Source organism: Nomascus leucogenys, chromosome 7b, assembly GCF_006542625.1.
Source record: "Nomascus leucogenys isolate Asia chromosome 7b, Asia_NLE_v1, whole genome shotgun sequence".
Lineage (NCBI taxonomy): Eukaryota > Metazoa > Chordata > Mammalia > Primates > Hylobatidae > Nomascus > Nomascus leucogenys.
The window spans coordinates 59,278,700-59,297,676 of record NC_044387.1 but is presented as its reverse complement, the minus strand read 5'-3'; the positions used below and the strand labels follow the sequence as shown (position 1 = coordinate 59,297,676).

At 44.3% G+C, this 18,977-nt stretch overlaps 1 pseudogene; it reads right to left on the bottom strand.

The window, feature by feature from the left end:
• Nucleotides 1–3,131: 3,131 nt before the first annotated feature.
• Nucleotides 3,132–3,539, bottom strand: LOC100593516 (annotated as a pseudogene).
• Between the last annotated feature and the right edge of the window lie 15,438 nt (nucleotides 3,540–18,977).

Here is an 18,977-nt window from a genome sequence, read left to right as displayed (position 1 = left end):
AGGGGCCAGCCAGGGGGTGGTGCCCGCCTGGCACAAAGGCCCACTGTACTCCCACAGCAGGCACCAGCAGCGCCACCGCACCTGCCCTTGCCAGAGCTGGAGTGGCTCCATTGAGGGAACAGGCCACCTGGGGCTAGGGGCCTAGAGGCTTCAGATCACCTGCCACCCATCCTTGGACCAGTTCCACGCCTTCTAAGGACTTGGCTTGTCCGCTTGTAAAATGGGTGCAGCACTCTTCTGAAGAATCAGTCAAGTCTTGTTCTCCCTGGAGAACATTCTTGAGAGGACAGAGAGTTGCCGGGTGTCGCTGGAAAAAAATTAGCACAATCCTAATCTCTTGGCCACAAGGACAGCCACCCACCCATCCACATTCCTGACTCCCCCTCCACAGCCTGCAGCCCCCAGGTCCACTGTTACCCCCACCGTAAAGAGGAAGAAACTGAGACTGGGGAAAGGGATCTCACCGGGAGCTATTTCCTTGCCCTGTCCCTCTCCCAGTATTGATGCAGGGCCCTCCAGAGGCAGCAGAAGGGAAGATACTAGAGAACCCTTTCCAAGGAGTTCATCAAACCCTGACCTTCCTGGGGACTCAGCTCACCCATCTGGAAACACATGTCTAAACCGCAAGCCAGGGCTCAGAACAGAGATGACCAAGAGAGGAGGCATGACTTGCCCAAGGTCATATAGTAAGCCAGCAGCAGAGCTGGCCCTGCAGCCCATGCCAGGGTTCAGAGGGAGGGTTGTGGGGTATTCTCAGGGGCTGGCTCTAGAGGCTGCAGAGCAGCCAAAAGTGGCTGTTCCCAAAGAGGGGGGCCTTGCTCTGATGGGGAGGTGCAGGGAGGAGGAGGACTAAAGAAACCCTGCCAGGACTCTGGTCTGCCTCAGGCCCTCCCTGCCCACTGCTAGACAACCACCCACTGCCTAAATGTAAGCATCCTGTTCCTTTGCACTCAATGCTTCAGAGGTCTGCCTCCCCTCCTTCCGTATCAGCACCTGTTCTTCCCACTGAAGCTACAGACAAAGAATCATTATTTGGACAGCATCCCCACAGGTCTTCCCCATTTCCCCCACACATCCCCCAGGACTGCAAACTATATAAGGCTATGTCCTGGGGCCAGTATAATGCCTGCCCAAAGGAGGCAGGAATTCTTACGAGGAACCTGAAAGCAGGGGCTCTCTGCTGTGGATGCCTCCCAAGACTTAGAGCTCAGCTGTCAGCTGCAGCTTGAAGCAACTCGCCTTTTGCCTGTGTTCATTCATTCCTGCATTCAGCCAAGTTTTTTCACCTGGATGTATCCCAGGAAGAGTCCCTGCCCTTAGGAAGCTTCTGTTCTAGTCTGGAAGTGAACCCACCCACAGGAAAAGTCCAGCCCTGAACCCAGGTGCAGGTGCAGGAGCCAGACCATGCCAAGTTCTGAAAGTACAAGGCGTAGAAAGTGAAGCGAGCAGGAGAGAGAACTGGAAGTACTAAAGGACTTCAAAGGAGGGACAGAGCCATTCTTTGATCTTTTAGGAGAGCCAAACGTAAATGGGAAAAGAAAGGAAAGGATGGTGCCCAGGTAGAGGTCAGAAAATGCATCTATTCATTCATTCATTTATTCTTACAACAAAAGAGAAGCTTCTATGTGCCAGATCATATGTACCGACCCTGGAATACGCTATGAAAAGACTCACACAGCTCTTGCCCTCACAGAGCTTCCTGACCAATGACAGAGATAGATCAGTATCAAAGATGAGACAACTACCTGTGAAATTACCATTGTGACATATGCTTTGAAGGAGAAATACTAATACCCCAAATGCCTACCAAGGAATTTGACCTGGGGATAAGATGAGGTTAGAATAAGATCTGTGAAAGCTCTGGTTTGAGCAGGGACCTGAAAGAAAAGGAGGAATAGGCCAAGTAAGGTGGGATTGAGGGACATTCCAGGAGATGACAAGCATGAGGAGTAGGGAAGGGGTTACAATATTTAGGGAGGGACTAGCTGGGGCTACAAATAAACATATATAAAAAGCATGTCACCTGTAAGAAACTCCCTACCACAGTCATTCCCCAGGCTGCCTGAGGCCCTTTTGCCATCTCTCTTCCTCATTTGTCTCTTCTGAAGGGACACTTCAAACCCGATTGCCCCTGAATGGATGCTTCTAGGAGAACACAGTGTGATGCCCACCTGCTCCCATGCAGCTGGCCTGAGCTACTGGGTCACTGCTCACTGGTAGGATCCTGTTGGACTCTCTCTTGCCCTCATTGGTGCCAATCGAAACCAGGATCTGGTCACTAAAGGGGACCTTGTTAGCAGAACGCCTGAGAAAGAAAAAAGCCAGTCAGACACTCGGGCCATAGGAAAGATGAGGCTGATAAGGAAAGACAGAGCTGAGAGCAGGAAGCAGCCCCCTCCCTATCCAAGTATACATAGGTTTACAGTGGTCAGACGAGGGTTCCACATTTAAAAAGAGATGCCCACAGAGCCACAGCCATACCTGACTGTCAGAAGGAGAACAGATATTCAAATGACTCTGAGGTCACTAGTGTCTACAGATGGCAGGGAGAACCCAGCATTATGCAGGGTAAGGACTCATCACTAAGTAGGAATTGTCCTGACTCCTCTTCCTCCCTCCACACTCATCTGTCCAGGACCCTTGGGGGTTCCACCTCTCCTACCAGCCTGGGAGCTTCTCCCCAGAAGACCCAATGGTACAATGTCCACTTCTCACTGGCTAAACTGTGCTTCTTAGCAAAGGACCCCATGGTGGAATGGCCAGCTCCTGAACTCTTGTCACACAAAGAAATCAACAGCCTAGGTGCAGAGTCTGTGAGTTTTGGGAAGTAAGGGGCTGAAGAGAGAACCTACTTGGCTAGTTTGATTCTCAGCTCAGCTACGAACAAGCAGTAGACCATTGACAGCTCACTTGGCATTTGCAACCCTCCTTTTGAATATCTGTAATACAGCATTGACAGCAATGACTCTCTCAAATGATGGGTGTAAAGGGGCCTCATTGACAATGAGACACCAGCAAAGATGAGGGATGAAGAGAGCTGCTATAATTTTTTCTTCTTTCCCTTTTTTTTTTTTTTTTTTTTTGCTGTTGTGCCAGATTTATTGAAAATAATACAGCACTGCAGAAAAAATTCAAACAGGTCCCTGAGGCGTTTTGAAATTCATCCCAACTGTAGGCTGAGTGACCTGCAGGTTGGACAGACTGCCGAAGTCCAAAAGCTTCAGCATTTCCTTAGTGTCAGGATCTACTTCAATTATCTCCTGATCCAAGGCTGAGACCTCAGGAACATAATTGTCTCTCCTTTCTCTCTCCTCCTCCTGCAGCTTGATGGAGATACCTCTTACTGAGCCTCTCTGAATCCGCTTCATCAGATGCGTGACATAGCCTGCTATCTTGTTGCGGAGCTTCTTGCTGGGGATAATGGCGATCTCCTTGCACACGCGTTTGTTTGTGTGGAAGTCGCTGCCCAGGCGTGTGTAGTACTTTTCTATGATGACCCAGGCCGCCTTCTTCACGGTTTTGGTGCGAACGCGGCGCATGTTGGCGGGTCCTTGGTAAAAGAGCTCTTTCCCTTTTTCTCATTGGGAGTTCAGTTGTGGAAAGCCCAGAGAAGCAGGCTATCGATTAGCATACAGTCATGTGTCACTTAACAACAGGATATGTTCTGAGAAATGCGTCATAGGAAGTTTCATCCTTGTGGGAACATCATAGAGTGTCTTTACACAAACTAGATGGGATAGCCTACACACCTAGGCTGTATGGTCTAGCCTGTTGCTCCTGGGCTACAAACCTGTACAGCATGTTACTGTAGTGAATACTGCAGGCAACTATAACACAATGGTAATGATTTGTGTATGTAAACACAGAAAAGTTACAGTAAAAATACAGTATAAAAGATAATAAATGGAGCCAGGAGCAGTGCCTCATGCCTGCAATCCCAACAGTTTGGGAGGCCAAGGTGGGAGGATTGTTTGAGCCCAGGAGTTTAAGACTAGCCTGGGCAACATGGTGAAACCCCGTTTCTGAGAAAGAAAAAGAAAAAAAAAAGAGAGAAAGAGAGAGAGAGAAAGAAAAGAAAGAGAGAGAGAGAAAGAAAAAGGAAAGGAGGAAAGGAAGGAAGGAAGGAAGGAAGGAAGGAAGGAAGGAAGGAAGGAAGGAAGGAAGGAAAGAAAACTAGCTAGGCATGGTGGTGTGAAGGAAGGGAGGGAGGGAGGGAGCCTGGGAGGTTGTGGCTGCCATGAGCCATGATCACACCACTGCACTTCAGCCTGGGCAACAGAGCAAGACCCTGTATAAAAAAAAAAAAGATAAAAATGGTACACTTGTATAGGGCTCTGACCATGAATGGAGCTTGTAGGACTGGAAGCTGCTCTGGGTGAGTCAGTAAGCGAATGGTGAGTGAATGTGGTCTAAGACATTACTGTGCACTGCTGTAGACTTTATAAATACTGGACACCTGGGTTCACTAAATTTATTTTTTAAATACTTTTCCTTCTTGAATAATAAACTTAATTTACTATAACTTTTTAACTGTACAAATCTTTTGTTTTACTTTTTGACTCTTCTGTAATAAGTTAGCTTAAAACACAAACACATTGTACCACTGTAGAAAAATATTTTCTTTCTTTATATCCTTATTCTATAAGCTTTCTTCTATCAAAAAATTTTTTTTACATTTTCAACTTTTTGTTAAAAACGAAGACACAAACACACACATTATCCTTGGTCTACACAAAGTCAGAATCACCTCCACATCTTGCCCCACTGAAAGGTCTTCAGGGGCAATAACACACAATGAGCTGTCATCGCCTGTGGTAACAATGCCTTCTTCTGAAATACCTTCTGAAGGACCTACCTGAGGGTGTTTTACAGTTAACTGTTTTTTTATAAGTGGAGTATACTATAAAACAATGAAAAAAGCATAGTAAATACATAAACCAGTAACATAGTCATTGGTTATCATTATCAAGTGTTATATACTATAGATAATTGTATGTGTTATACTTTTTTAATGTGCAAATGCACTTTTTTATTTTTTAGTTCCATAGTTTTTTGAAGAACAGGTGGTATTTGGTTACATGAGTATCTTCTTTATTAGTGATTTGTGAGATTTTGGTACACCCATCACCTGAGCAGTACACACTGAACCCAATTTGTAGTATTTTATTGCTCACCCCTCTCCCTGTCTTTCCCCTGTGTCCCCAAAGTCCATTGTATCTTTCTTATGCCTTTGCATTCTCATAGCTTAGCTCCCACTTATGAGTGAGAACATATGATGTTTGGTTTTCCATTCCTGAGTTACTTCACTTAGAATAATAGTCTCCAATTCCATCCAGGTTGCTGTGAATGCCATTAATTTGTTCCTTTTCATGGCTGAGTAGTATTCCATCATATATATATACCACAATTTCTTTATACACTCATTGGTTGATGGGCATTTGGGCTGGTTCCACAATTTTCTAATACTTTTATACTACTGGCAGTACAATAGGTTTGTTTACACCAGCATCATCACTACAAACATGTGAGAAATGTGTCATGCTGCCATACTACAACAGCTACAATGTCAGGAATTTTTCAGCTCCATTATAATCTTATGAGATCACTGTTGCATGTATGGTCCATCATTGATGGAAATGCTGTTAGATAGTACACGGCTATATTTGTTTCCTGTGGCTGCTATAACGCATTACCATCAACTCAGTGGCATAAAACAATAGAAATTTATTCTCTCATAGTTCTGGAAGGCAAAAGTATGAAATCAGTTTCACTGGGCTGAAAGCAAGGTGTTAGCAGAACCACACTACTGAGGTTCTAGGGGACAATCCCTCCTTGCCAGCTTCTAGTGGCTGCCAGCATGCCTTGGCTTGTACCATATCACTCTGATCTTTGCCTCTGTGGGGGCTGGTGGGTAAACATAACATAAAGTTTACCATAATAACCATTTTTAAGTGTACAGTTCAGTAGCATTAAGTACACTCATAATGTTGAGCAACCACCACCATCATCCATCTCCAAAACTTCCCCAACTGAAACTCTGTACCTGTTAAACGCTTACTTCCCATTCCCCCTCCTCCCAGTCCCTGGAAACCACTGTTCTACTTTCTGCCTCTCTGAATTTGACCATTCCAGGTACCTCATACGAGTGGAGTCACAATCTGCCTTTATCTTCACATCACCGTCTTCTCTGTGTCTGTCTGTCTCCCTCTGCCTCTCCTTTATAAAGCCAGTTTTGATGGCATTTAGGGCCCATCTAGATAATCCAGGATGATCTCTCCTCATCTCAAGATTCTTAGTTTAGGCCGGGCACGGTGGCTCACACCTGTAATCCCAGCATTTTGGGAGGCAGGCAGATCACCTGAGGTCAGGAGTTTGAGACTAGCCTGGCCAGCATGGCGAAACCCCGTCTCTAACAAAAATACAAAAGTTAGCCGGGCATGGTGGCAGGTGCCTGGAATCCAGGTACTCTGGAAGCTGAGGCAGGAGAATCACTTGAACCCGGGAGGTGGTGGTTGCAGTCAGTTGAGATCGCACCATTGCACTCCAGCCTGGGCAACAGAATGAGACTCCATGTGACCAAAAAAAAAAAGATTCTTAGTTTAACCATATTTGCAAAGATTCTTTTTCAAAATACAGTAGCATTTACAGGTACCAGGGATTAGGACTTGATATCCTTGAGTGGCCATTATTCAGGCTATTACAATCAGACATCTGAATGGGGAAGGATTTGCTGGAGAAAGCAGAATTGGAGATGCTTTGAAATGGGGGAAGGAGCTGCTGGAGGGGGTGAATCCAGGCCCAGGGGTAACAGCCGAAAAGTTACCAGGTAAAGAGAGGGGCCAGAAAATGAAACTATTGAGCTGGCCTCAGGCTACCCTTGGGAGCTGATGTCTAGGCATGCGGGCAGTGAAGACGGAAGATGGAAAGCTGAAAGAGACAAAGCGCTCCTGACCCTTCCTCTAAAGTTGAAGTCAATAAGAGGTTGACCTCTGGTGGATCTGAGCCCCAGCTCAATCCGTGACATGCTGAGTGACCTTAGGCAAGTCCTTTATGTTCTCTGAGTTATTACCTCTACGGTGGAGATCAAATTTGATCTAACAGAGGCTTGCTTAGTGCCTGCCATGCATGTCAGCTTTGGACTGGAACCAGAACCCAGGTTACTGGAACTGCCTCATCCTCTAGACCTCAAATCCCAGACTGGCTTCAAAGAGGAGCCATGGGGTAAGAAGCTGCAAGACACCCAGCCTACCTTCCCCAGAGCCCTTCACAGGGAACTGCCTCAACACTGTCCTCAATCTGAGGCAACAGGAAGAATGTGTTGGCTGGAAGTCGGAGGCCTGGGTTCAAGAGCCAGTTCCTCTGGCCTTAGGCAAGTCATTTCCCTCTCTGAAACTGTCTCCACACCTGTCAAATTTGGCAGAATTTGACCAGCTGGTCTCTTAAGAAGGATCCTCGTGCCAATTCTGACTCTAACCAGGCTCCTGAAGCTCTCCGGGCCTCCATCTATTGTCTGTTTCACTGGGGACAATAAGCCCTGGATAGTTGCATGTCAACCTTACTTCATCCTAAGTTTCATCCTCTGCTATATCTGTCAGGCCTAGGGATGACATTTTCTATTGCTCACCACCATTTCTAAAAGCACAAAGTGGGAACACGACCATTGCTGGTAGAGCAGCAAGCTTCTTCCTGGACACTGATCACCCAGTAGACTCAGCAGGGGCTTTACAGTTGGGCACACTTGGCTGCAATTCTGGTTCACCCTCTCATTATCTAAGTAACCTCACAATACATTATCTAACTTCTGGGGACCTCATTTGCAAAATGGAGATAATAACATCCAAGATAAATGAGAGAGCATATGGAAAACGTTTCAGCACACTGACAAGCACATATTTAATGCTCAATAAAATGATTCACTTTTATCTTTCTTATTATTGTCACCTTATCTAGACTCAAAGATGGAGTCTTGAGCTGGGGCCCTGACCTCACAGAGCAGGAGACAGACACAAAAAAGAATATATGAACTATGTCTTGTGACAAGTGGTACAGCTTCAATCTTCACAATGACCCTATTGCTATCCCCATTTTACCGACAAGAGCACTGAGACTCAAAAGGGTTAAGTTACTTGACCGAAATCCCTCGGCTGGTAAAAGGCCAAGCTGGCACTCAACTCCCTGTACCAAAGCCTGTACCACTAGTGCAGAGAGGAGGAAGAGGAGGGAATACAGCAAAGAGAAGTGAAGCCTTAGTCCCGATTCTGAGGCTACTCCAAAGCCAGCATCCCTCTAGCCCTTCTCCCACTTCACCTCCAGTTTGACACTTGGACCCAGCTGTATGAAAGTGAAAGGCATTTCAGTGAGTCATTAATTATAACAAATGCAGGCAAAAGTCAGCAGTGTAATGTAGGCATCATCGTCTGCCAAACACCTTGGTTTTCTGAAAACTCAGAGCCCAGGATGAGAGCAGGTGGAGTGGGAAGGTTAGATGTCACTCAGCACCTGCAGAAGTCGTCTCTCTGAGAGCCATGTCTCAGTGTGACTGTTACCCCATGGACCTCAGCTCCCTCTGCAATGTAAGATGAGGCAGAGAAGAAGCTCCTGAGAGGACGTGGCCCACAGGCCTGCAGGCACTGCTGAGGACCTTACCACGGCACTCACCTGTGAGCCTCATCCCCCACACTGCCAGCTGACCATCCTTCAGTCAACCTGCCAGTGAGGCTGGGATTCCAGGAACACAAAAACCAGGCCAGGCACAGTGGCTCACACTTGTAATCCCAGCACTCAGGGGGCTGAGACAGAAGGATCACTTGAGCCCAGGAGTTAGAAGCTGCAGTGAGTTATGATGGCATCACTGTACTCCAGCCTGGATGAAAGGGCAGGACCTTGTGGAGTGATTAGTGTTTCTTGCTTCAGAGACAGGTGTGACCTCTTCAGAGGGTGGTACCAGCCTCTGTAAGCCAAACTCCTGAATTGAGCCGGTAAAAACATGCTCCTGCCTGAGTTGAAGGAATGAAGGAACATCATCCAAAGGCCCAGTGTTACTTCCCATATCTTGGAATTATGGAACTGGGGCAGATGAGTGGATCATCTGAGGACACTGAGCCCAGGAAAGAGGTGAGGCTTACTCAAGGTCACAGGTCATGACAGTGGCAGAGACTCCCGGGGCTCTGCTTTCCACCACAGGTTCCCTCTCATTTGGCAAATAACTTATCAAGCACCAGCTGTTTTCAGGGTGCAATGGTGCTCCAACTTGCCTCTGTGCTCCTTATGTTGTGCCTTCTGTTTGGCTCTTCCAGTTTGCCCCTTCAAAATTCCAGGCACATAGTAGGAGCATGATTATTTATTAGTAATATTGGCTTATTAATTGGATTGTTATGTTATCCAATTAATAAGCCAATATGTAATAGTTAATACTATTAATACTATTACATGCTAATGAGATAATTATATTATCCAATTAATAAGCCAATATTAGTAGTTAATACTATTCATACTATTACATACTAATGAGATAACATGGTATATGCTTAGCACAATGCATATGTTATATCATTAGTTATTACAATAAATTTGTGAAATAGATATTGTGACCCCTGTTTTACAGAAGAGAAAACTAAGTCTTAGAATGGTTAATTTTTTCAAGGTTATACTACTAGCAAGTGATAGAGCTTAGACTCATACTTAGGTCTATTGGACTCCAAAACTCTCTTCAATAATTATTATTTTTATTTTTTAGAGACAGCGTCTTGCTCTGTTGCCCAGGCTAAAGTGCAGTAGCATGATCATAGCTCACTGTGGTCTTGAATTACTGGGCTCAAGTGATCCTCCTGCCTCAGCCTCCCAAGTAGCTAAGACTGCAAGTGTGCACCACCATGTCTGGCTAATTTTTAAAAGTTTTTGGAGAGATGAGGTCTTGCTATCTTGCTCAGACTGCTCTTAAACTCCTGTCCTCAGGCAATTCTGCTGCCGTGGCCTCCCAAAACTCTGAGATTACAGGTGTGAGGCAACACATCCAGCCTCTGTTCAAGAAATTGTTGCTGAAAGAATGAATCAGTGAGCAAAAGGCACCATACTGGGCCTATGGGAAGCATACAGACCAATCGTTTATATATTTTGCTAATGCATCCTGCTAGGTGAGGAAACAGGTACATAAATACTAAGGCCTAATATAGATCCACCCATAATAGGGTCAGAATAGTGCTTTGAGGATCCAGAGAAGGGAGCAATTTCTTCCATTGGGAGTGGAGTGTGAGGAAGTTTAATGGGGTGAGAGGGCATTTGAACCAAGCCAAGTAGGATTTGGACAGGTAAAGGTGGCAGATGGGGCAGTGGACAAGGTAGTCCTGCAAACTCATTGGAAGAAACAGCACTGATGAAATTCAGGAGAAGGGAGATCCTGGGAACAGCAACCAGTCCAGCTGAGCTGGACTAAGGATGTGTGAGGAGAGGAGGTGGGGGGATGGGAAGCCAGAAACAGGTTGGCACCAGGTGGTGGAGGACCTTGAATGTCGGGCTGGGGCCTTTGGGTTTTCTTCAGTGGATGTGGGAAGCCCCTGACAATTTTGGGTCAGAGAGTGACATGGCTCATTATGCCGGATGGAGTGAAGGAAGGGGAGACTTGGAGGAGGGAGACCAGAAGAGACTGTTGCAGTAATCCAGGGAGGGATGATGTGGCCTGGCCTAGAAGAAGCATTCCAAAGGAAGACTCCATGGGGTCCAGAAATTGGCTAAGGGATGAAATGCGTGCAAGAGTCAAAGAAACAGCATGGGATCAGAAGGCCTGAGTTCTGATTCCAGCTGAGTCACATGGCCTCCCTGGGCCTCCCTGTCCCACTTGTGAAAGGTAAGGGATGAGTTATGCTATGTTTAGCGGCTTTCGCAGGGGTTATGTTCAAAGTACTCTCTTAATTTCCTGGTCTTCAAAAGATGCTGAGCGAGTTGTGACTGAGGCAAGCAGATTTTGGAGGTGCAGACCAGCTGGCTTCCTTGGGGTGGTGAGCTGATTCTGAGCTCCTCTGTGATGTAGCTGAGTATCCGTGTATATTGTTACACATGGATAGTCAGGAAACTGCAATAACCATGTTAGCTACTCTGCTCCCTTAAGCATTTGTTGCAGCAGAGGTATGTTGGCATGACTTAGGTTATTGCCTAAATTGTGTACCTCCAGAGAGGGGAGTGTGTGGCTTCTTGACTTCTCAAAGTACCAACCCACTAGTCGATAAGGCTCAAGTTATGGGACTTGCAAAGGGTCACAGAGAAAGATCTAAAGTGTCAGAAATCTAGAGAACTCCCTGGAGTCTCCTCTCAGTTCCTCCACCCACAGGCCGTCAGGGCTTCAGGTTCCATCCAGAACCTGAGTCTGACACAGCTGGAGATCTGGCAAGAGGCCCCAGTAGCATGATGCAGGAACCCCAGAAGCTTAAAGGCAAATGGGCTGAGGAATTAGGAAAATGGTGGAGGCAAGTTGCTGAGAAGCAGAGAGGGGAAGGGACTTGTTGGGGTGACACAGTGAGTCAGGTGAAACAAGGACTGGAAGCCAGAGTTTTGAGTTCTTTCTCAGATGTTTCTTTATTCTTTCTTTCCCCAAAGACACCCTCTCTGGGCATATATATACACATATGTGTGTATATGTATATGTATATATATATATATGTATGTATATGTACAGAGTGACACCCTGTCTCAAAAAATATATGTAAATATATACACATATGTAAATAAATATATATGTATATATGTAAAAAATATACACATATACATATATATATATACACACACACACACATATATGTCTCACTTTGTAGCCCAGGCTGGAGTGTGAACACCACTCACTGCTGCCTCAACCTCCTAACCTCAAGTGATCCACCCACCTCAGCCTCCTAAAGTGCTGGGATTATAGGCATGAGCCACCACACCTGGCCAACACATATTTTTAATGCGCATTTATGAGCAATGGGTTCAAAATCTAGTTATGTCCTTCATTAGCTGTGCAATCTTGGGCGAGTAACTTAATCTCTCTAAATCTCAGTTTCCTTATCAACAAACTGAGGATGATAGCACCTATGTCATAGGGGTATTGTGAGGATTAAAGGAGATAATGTGTGCAAAGCACTTCCTGCAATGCTCTATAAATGCTAGCAAGGAATTGATTAATGATAGCTCTTTTATTCTTCTTCTAACAATGGTCTCTCAGAGAACCATTGCTTTGGTCTAAGGGAGAGAAGGTTTGGTGCAAAGTCCTGAACGTCAACCTCTTACCTGGACCTGCTCCACTGTCCTGTATACTTTGTTTCCTTCCCTCACCACTTTGGGCTTGTCCTGGCTCTGAATGTCCCTTAACACACACACACCCACACCCACACACACACGCACAAACACACTCACAAACACAAAGTGGCAAATTGAGAGAGCTTCAAGCCACCTTCAGGTCATGTAGGCATTTTTTTTGGAAGGAGGTTTCCAAAGACAGTCCCTCTCATACTGCCTGACCTTGGGAGGGGGCTCCAAAGTGATTTTCAAGTTACCCAAGATACCTCTTTTTTTTCCCAGTTTTAGGATAGCCAACTCCCTTGTTTAATATCTTCCTTTTAGGGTGCTTCCTTCCACACGGTGAGGGCCCCTTGTTCTCCCAGCCCTTCTATGGGCATAACAGTCATATTCCTTCCCCCTTGAAGAGAACGGCACACATTCTAAACTCTTCCACATCTTCCACCTTCCTTTGAGCCTCACCTGAAGATAGATAAGTAAAGATGATTGCTGGCACTTGATGCATGGGGAAACTGAGTCCCAGGGACTTGAAGTGACCCGTCCAAGGACACAAAGCAAGTTAGTAGCAGACTCAGGCCTTAATTCCAGAAATCTTGATTCCTAGTCCAGTGTTCTGGCCTTTATATTCCTGGAAGAATTCCTATGGCTAGATTAATTGGCATCCAAGGACTTTAATCACACAGTCCTAGGTCTGTCTCTCCAACCTTCATTCATTCCCTTCATGCTTCCCCCTCAGGGGCCTTTGTACTTGCTCTTTTGTCTAGGAGGCCTTTCTCCCAGAAATCCATGTGGCTCAACTAATTCCTCTTTCCTTTGACACCATCAGGAAAGACCCTCCTTGGTCACCTTTCTTCTTCCTGGCCCTCTTTATCTCCTTATTCTGCTTTGTTTTCCTTCCTAACACTTACTATTGCCGGACATATCATGTTCTTATTTGCTTGCTTTTTAAAACCTATCTTTCAGGATTAGAATCAGAATAGGGACTGTTTTCTTCACTGCTGTACCTCTAGTGCCTAGAGGAGCATGTGTGACACTTAGATGTCCAATAACTGTTTATTGAATTGTATGAATATATAGTAAATATCCATCCAAACTGGACCATTCAGGTTCCCCTGCCTTTGCCCATGCATTCATTCTGTCATGTCAGAAAGGCTTTATATATTAAATGGGCATTTTACTGTTGCTTCCTCTGTAAAGCCTTTCTTGGTTCTTCAAAGATAATGCTGGGAGCGGTGTACACACCTGTAATCCCAGCTACTCAGGAGGCTGAGACAGGAGGATTGCTTGAGCAACCCTCAAGTAGCTGGGATTACAGGTGAGCTCGAGGCTGCAGTGAGCTACTATCCTGCCACTGCACTCCAACCTGGGTGACAGAGTGAGACCCCATCTCTCTCTAAAAAAAAAAATGAAGATGATACTGCTAAATGCGTTAAACTCAGAATACAAAATCACCTGCTACTGTCATCTCCCACCTACACCTGTACTATGGAGGTGTACATCTCTGTATAATGCATTATAAAAACTGCAGCCTTGAACTGGTAAGCCAAATGTCGATACCCTCTTGTTAAATGAAAAAAAAAAAAAAAAAAAAAAAAAGAACAAAAAGAAAAAAACAAACCAAAGCAAAACTTGCCAGTAGAGTCACCTCTTATTTCACAGATAGCCTCTTTGACATCCAGCCTTATAAAGAATGGTTAGATATGAGTTCTGCCCAAATTCACTTGTTTTTTTCTAATTATGCCTGAAATATATTATTTTATTTGGAAAAAAACCCAAGAAGGCAATACAGATAAGCCAAAAATAAAAAAGTTTTATTCTTTTAAAAAACTTTATGGGGTCTTGCTATGTTCCAGGCTGGTCTTGAACAACTGGCCTCAAACAATTCTCCTGCCTTGGCCTCCCAAAGTGCTAGGATTACAGGTGTGAGCCACCATGCCTGGCTGAAAGTCTTATTGTTAAAATCATATTTTAGAAATTGTCACTGTTAACATTTGGAATATATGTTCTTTCAGACTTCAAAATATATAAAATAAAAGCCCGGGCACGGTAGCTCATGCTTGTAATCCCAGCACTTTGGGAGGCCGAGGCAAGTGGATCACCTGAGGTCAGGAGTTCGAGACCAACCTGACCAACATGGCAAAACCCCGTCTCTCTATTAAAAATACAAAAATTAGCTGGGCGCGGTGGTGGGTGCCTGTAATCCCAGCTACTCGGGGGCTGAGACATAAGAATAGCTTGAACCCAGGAGGCAGAGGTTGCCGTGAGCCGAGATCACGCCATTGCACTCCAGCCTGGGCAACAGAGCAAGACTCAGTCTCAAAAAACAAAGAAAGAAACAAATATATAAAATATAATATAGCTATGTATTACATACATTAATAAGAATCACATATTTGCAAAATTGGATTGCATTGTGCATTGAATTTTGTAGATCTACAACATATTTTAAATGACCACAAATTATTCTAGCATATTGATATATTTATATTTACTTAATAAATTCTGTCTTTTTGGGACATTTAGGGCAGCTAGAGGTATTATTGTAGATATTGCTGAGATGAATGTCCCTCTAACACTCATCTATTTTCTTATGAGCAATTCTTAGTATAGAATGTTAATCAAAGGGCTTGATTATTTTTAAGACTGATACATGTCATCAAACTGCCCTGTGGGGTGACTGCCCCAGATGACACTCATTTTGATGGAATTTTTTTTATTGTGGTAGAATATATATAAGATAAAATTTACTATTCTAATCATTTTAAAATTCAGTGGTATTAAGTACATTCACATTGTTGTGCAATCATCATCAGTATCTATCTACAGAACTTTTCCATCATTCCAAATTGAGACTCTGTACCCATTAAACAATAACTCTCTGTTCTCTCCTCCCCTCAGTCCCTGCTAACCACTATTTGACTTTCTGTCTCTATGAATTTGCCTGTTCTAGGTCTCTTGTATAAGTGCAACCATACAAATTTGTCTTTTTTTTTTTTTAGGCTGGGTGCAGTGGCTCATGCCTGTAATCCCAGCACTTTGGGAGGCTGAGGCAGGCAGATCACCAGGTCAGGAGTTTGAGACCAGCCTGGCCAACATGTTGAAACTCCATCTCCACTAAAAATACAAAAAATTAGCTGGGTGTGGTGGTAGATGCCTGTAATCTCAGCTGCTGGGGAGGCTGAGGCAGGAGAATCACTTGAACCCAGGAAGTGGAGGTTGCAGTGAGCCAAGACTGTGCCACTGCACTCCAGCCTGGGCAACAGAGTGAGACTCTGTCTCAAAAAAAAAAAATCGTCTTTTCGTGTCTGGCTTATTTCACTGGGCCTAATATCCTTAAGGTTCATCCATGTTGTAGTATGCATCTGAATTTCCTTCCTTTTTAAGGCTAATATTCCATTGTATGTATATACCACATTTGTTTAGCCGTTCACCTGTCAATGGACATTTGGATTATTTCCACCTCTTGGCTATTGTGAATAATGCTGTCATGAACATGGGTATACAAATATCCGTTTGAGTTCCTGCTTTCAATTCTTTTGAGTATATATACCCAGAAGTAGAATTGCCAGATACTATAACAGTTCTATTTTTAATTTTTCAAGGAACTGCCACACTGTTTTCCAGAGTGGTTGCACCATTTTACAATCTCACCAGCAGCATACAAGAGTTCTAACTTTTCCACATGCTCACTAACACTTGTTGTTTTCTGTTTGTTTTTTTTTAAATAGCCATCCTAGTGGGTGTAAAAAGGTATCTAATTGTGGTTATGATTCACATTTCCCTAATGATTAGTGATGCTAGCATCTTTTTGTGTGATTTTTAAAGAATTATTTTAAATATTTGCCAACCTGGTACTGTCCATGTTTCAGTTTGGTTCAGTTCAGTTCACTGCAATTTAGTTCACATGTATTTTCACCAACAGAGTTGTCATTCTTCTCAAAGAACACCCGGGGAGGACGAGTTAGAGGATCGCTTGAGCCGAGGAGTTTAAGACCAGCCTGGGCAACATAGACATGGGCAACATAGACTCATCTCTACCAAAAATTAAAAAATTAGCTGGACCTGGTGGCATGTGCCTGTAGTCTTAGCTACTGGAGAGGCAGAGGTGGGAGAATCATTTGAGCCCAGGAGGTCCAGGCTGCAGTGAGCCTTGGTCATGCTACTGCACTCCAGCCTGGGCAACAGAGGGAGACTCTGTCTCAAACAAAACAAAACAAAACAAAACAAAATACCTGGAGACAGCCTGAATGCCCATATGTAGGTAAATGTCACAATCAATTATTGCACATATATACCATAGAATACCAGTGGCCACTGGGAAAAAAAAATGAGGCAGTTATCAGTATACAAGAATGTTTTCCTCAATATATAGTTTTGTGGGTTTTGTTGTTGTTGTTGTTGTTGTTTGAGACAGGTTCTCCCTCTGTCACCCAGGTTGGAGTGCAGTGGCGTGATCATGGCTCACTGCAGCCTTGATCTCCCAGGCTCAATCAATTCTCCCACCTCAGCCTCCCAAATAGCTGGGACCAAAGGCTCACACCACCACACCTGGCAACTTTTTTGTATTTTTTTGTAGAGCTGGGGTTTCTCCATGTTGTCCAGGCTGGTCTTGAACTCCTGAGCTCAGGTGATCCGCCTGCCTCAACGTCCCAAAGTACTGGGATTACAGACATGAAACACCACACCCAGTTTGGTGAGTTTTGACAAATATAGCCACATAACCACCATCTCAGTCAAGATATAGAACGTTGACAGAACCCTAGAAAGTTCTCTCATACCCCTTTGCAGCCAATCAACCCTCTCCTGCCTCCCATGACTACTCTGTTTTCTATCACCATAGACTAATTAGTTTTGCCTGTTATAGAGCTGCATATAAATGGAATAATACAGTGTGTACTCTTTTATGTTTGACTTATTTTCTCGATTCAGTATCTATGAGATTCATCCACATTGTATGCATCAGTAGCTTGTTCTGTTTTTTAATTGATGAGTAGTATTCCATCGAGTTGATACACTACATTTTGTTTGTCTGCTTACCTGCTAATGAACATTTGGGTTGTATGTAGTTTCTGGATACTTTGAATAAAACTGCTATGAACATTTGTGTACAAGTCTTTTGTGGATATATGTTTTCATTTTTCCTGAGTAAATACTTAGGAGTGGAAAGGCTGAGTCATAGGGTAGATGTAGGTTAAGATTTAGAAGAAATTGTAGGAGTTTTTTTTTAACAATGTTTTCTTTTATTTTTATTTTTGATAAAATAGAGGTGAGGTCTCACTATGTTGCCCAGGCTGGTCTCGAACTCCTGGGCTCAAGTGATCTGCCCAGCTCGGCCTCCCAAAGTGCTAGGATTACAGGCGTGATGAACAATGTTTTTAGAGATGGCAGAGCATTGGATTAGGAACTCAGAGACCAGGGCATAAACGTGGACAAGTCACTTTTACTCCTTGGGTCTCAGTTTCCTCACTGCAGCAGAATGAGGGGATTGTTTGAATGCTCTTAACTCTTTTAAGTGTGAAGAGTCTGTTATTCTTGGAGGTTGTGGAAATCCAAAACCTGATGTATGCCTGACTCAGGTATTAAAGGAACTGGCCCTCAAGGCCCCTCACCAGCAGCTACCTGTGCTCAAGAAGTACAAGCAGTTCTCCCATATCAGGCATGTATGGGGGTAATCACAATGTTAATAACAGTTGCAGTTTAAAGAGGCCTTTGCCCCACAGAACCCACAGCCTTTTCACATGGAACAATGACTTTGGAGTATACTTTGCACTGAAGGAAGCCATTGCAGACCAGGTGCTTTCTCAAGGACTAGGAGTGGGAAGCAAGCAGTGAGTGACTCAGGATGAGTCAAAACAAGAGATTAAACTGGGACCCAGGATGACTTCTGTTTGGAAAGCAGAGAAAATGGGCCTTGCAAGTGGTCTTCCATTAAAAATGAGGCTTGGCTGAGCGCAGTGGCTCATGCCTGTAATCCCAGCACGTTGGGAGGCCAAGGCAGGAGGATTGCTTGAGGCCATGAGTTTAAGACCAGACTGGGCAACATAGCAAGACTGTCTCTACAAAAAGTAAAAAATAAAAAAATTAGGTGGGCATGGTGGCACACACCTGCAGTCCCAGCTACTTGGGGGGCTGAGGTGGGAGGATCACTTGAACCTGGGAGTTTGAGCCTGCAGTGAGCTATGATTGTGCCACTGCACTCCAGCCTGGGTAACAGAGCCATACCCTATCTCTAAGAAAAAGGGGGAAAAAAAAGGCCCTGTGCTGGGACTCACAGCCTAAGCCCATATAAAAAAATCTCAATTTGACTTCTTTGCTCTTTTCAAGCACAACCCTGAACAATCTTCTCTCCCATCAGCAACTGATATCTCAGCAAGGATCTATTCCTCTTTACCCCTACCCATCAGAGCCAAACTGAACCTGGAGTTCAATCGGCAGCCCCTTTTCTGATAATAGAATCACTCCAAAGACAGAGATTTTACGATTTCATATTTGGATAATCATGGCTTTAGAACTGATGGCTTTTCATCTCAGACTTTTATTCTGTGTTTTGGAGTTAATATTTGTGTACGTGTCTAAGTGGGCATATATTTTATAGGGGTGTTTATATATGTTTGTGTGTATATGATTCCATTTTCATGTGTGTTATGTAATACTGAAATCAAAGTTAATTGGATACATTAGGCTACGCCCCAGGCTGTTGATTGTTGCTC